The 2,872-nt window shown below is 38.9% G+C and overlaps 1 pseudogene; it reads left to right on the top strand.

Annotated features, from left to right (window-relative positions):
• The first annotated feature begins 561 nt into the window (after positions 1 to 561).
• Positions 562 to 1,068, top strand: LOC122439193 (annotated as a pseudogene).
• The last annotated feature ends 1,804 nt before the right edge of the window (positions 1,069 to 2,872 follow it).

Raw genomic sequence — 2,872 nt, 5'->3', positions numbered from 1 at the left:
ACTGCATTCAAATAGACATACAGACCATGGAATAGACTTGGAACACAGAAGCAAACCCTCAGCCTAAGCTAAGAACTACAGACAAAAACACTGACACACATCTTCATGATCTTAGCTTGGGTTTTGGGTCCTAAAATATGACACCAAAGGCATAGAGAACAATGAAAATTAGATTCACTGGCCCTCAGAAAAATGAAAAACTTCTATTAGTCATGGAACATTATAATGAGAGTGAAAGGACAACTAGAAAATGGTAGAAAATGTTTGCAAATCATAGGCCTGTTATGGGTTTAAGATCCAGAATATATAGAGGATGCCAACAACACAATCAATAGTGGTCCAAAAACCTGAACAGACATTGCTCCTAACAAGACATACAATGGCCAACAGCACTTGAAAAGATTCTCAACACCACCAATTATTAGAGAAATGAAAATTAGAACTACAATGAGATATCTCATCATATAGGTCAGAATGGCCATCATCATAAAATTTACAGGGTCTGAAGTGACCTCTAAAAATGGAGCACAAGACACTTGACCCAGAAAACCTCACAGATCATGCAGATCAAGAGGTTCAGATCTTCGTGTTCACTTTAAGAACACTCGAGAAACCGCCCAGGTCATTAAGTGTATGCATATCTGAAAAGCCACCAAGTAGCTGAAGGATGTCACCGTAAAGAAGCAATGTATGCTATTCCATCACTCCCACATGGAGTTGGCAGGTGTGCACAGGCCAAACAGTGGGGCTGGACGCAGGGTCAGTGGTCCGAAAAGAGTGCCGAGTTTCAACTGCACATGCTCAGAAATGCAGACAGTGCTGAACTTAAGGGCTGAGATGTAGGTTCTCTGGTCATTGAGCACATTCAGGTGAACAAAGCCCCCAGGAGGCAGCACAGGACTTACAGACTCATGGTCAGATCCACCCACATGTGAGCGCTCCCTGCCACACTGAGATGATGCTAACTGGAGAAGAACATTGTTCCTAAACCAGACAAGGAGGTTGTGCAGAAGAAAAAAGATATCCCAGAAGAAACTGAAGAAATAAAAATTGATGGCCCAGGAATAAATGCAGCAAAAAATAAATGCATATAAAAGTAAAAAAAAATCTATGAATAAATGTTGGAGAGGGTAATGAGGAAAGGAAACTCTCCTACACTAATGCTGGGAATGTAGGTAGGCACAACCATGATGGAGAAGAAAATACAGGTTCCATAAAAAACAATATACAGAACTATTAATACCATAAGATACAGCAGTCCCACACCAGGGTGTATACCCAGAGAAAATGGTTATTCAAAAAGAAAGATGCACCCCAGGGTTCACTGCAGCACTGTTTGCAATAGCCAAGACATGGAACCACTCTAACTGTCCATCAGCAGACAAATGAGTGTAGAAGAAGCGGTACATATATGTAATGGAGTATTAGTCATAAAAATGAACAAAATAGTGTTATTTGCAGAAACATGGATGGACATAGAGATTCTCACAGCCAATAATGTAAGTCAGACAGAAAATGACAAATATGATATCACTTATATGCAAAATCTAAAATGTTGCCATAAGTGCAGAAATAAAATAAAACAGAAATAGAAACACAGATACAGAAAACAAACCTATGGTTACCAGAGGGGAAAGTGAGGGGTGGCCAGAAGGGATAAATTAGGAGACTGGGATCAACATACACACACTCCTCTATATAAAACAGACAACTAATAATGACCTACTCTACAGCACAGGGAACTCTATTCAGTATTCTGCATTAACCCCTGTGTGAAAAGAATCTAAAAGACAGTGGATATACAAATATATTTGACTTACTTTGCTGTATGCCTAAAGCTGATACAACACTGAACACCAACTATACTCCAATAAAAATTTAAACATAAAATATTTTAGAATTCAATCCAGGAGGTGAAATGGTTCTACCCTGAAAACTCGAAAACACTGCTTAAAGAAAACCTAAATAATTGGAAAACAACCCATGTTTAAATATTAGAATGCTTAGAAATGTTCAGATAACAATATTATCCAGTAAGAATAGATATTCATTTCATTCCTGTTCAATCTCAGAGTTTATTTTTTTCTGAATTGGGAAAAGTGCTCTAATATTCATATGGAATTCCAAGGATGCCAAAGAGCCAAAATAGTCTTCCAGATGTGTGTTACTGCATTGGGAGAGACATACAGACCATGTAATAGACTTGAGAACCAAGAAACAAACCCTCTCTTCAATTTTTACTTGATTTCTAATAGAAGTGCTGAGACTGGTCACTGGGCAAAAACAGATTCAAAAAATGACACTACAAAACCCTGACCTCACAAGCAGAATCTTGAGGGTGGACCTGACCTCATACCATACACAGAAGGTAATGCAAGATGAATCAAGGGCTAAATTTTGGAGCTAAGCTATAGAACAGGGCAGGGCAAAGGAGCAGGCAAGGGCTAATAGAGTTTTGCCAAGAGAATGCAGTGGTCATAGCAAATACCGTCTTCCAACACAAGAGATGACTCTACATGTGGATGTCACCAGATGGTCAATACCAAAATCAGATTGATTTTATTCTTTGCAGCCTAAGATGGAGAAGCTCTACACAATTAGCAGAAACAAGACCGGAAGCTGACTATGGCTCAGATCATGAACTCCTTATTGCAAAATTCAGACTTAAAGTAGGGAAAACCACTAGACCATTCAGATGTGACCTAAATCAAATCCCTTATGATTATCCAGTAGGAGTGACAAATAGATTCAAGGGATTAGATCTGATAGAGTGCTTGCAGAACAACAAGCTGTGGAAAATTCTTAAAGAGATGGGAATACCAGACTACCTTACCTGTCTCCTGAGAAATATGTATGCAAGTCAAGAAGCAAC

The sequence above is a fragment of the Cervus canadensis genome, chromosome 4, assembly GCF_019320065.1.
Source record: "Cervus canadensis isolate Bull #8, Minnesota chromosome 4, ASM1932006v1, whole genome shotgun sequence".
Taxonomy (NCBI): Eukaryota; Metazoa; Chordata; class Mammalia; order Artiodactyla; family Cervidae; genus Cervus; species Cervus canadensis.
Note: the sequence above shows the minus strand (reverse complement) of the source record. Positions and strands in the feature narration are given on the sequence as shown.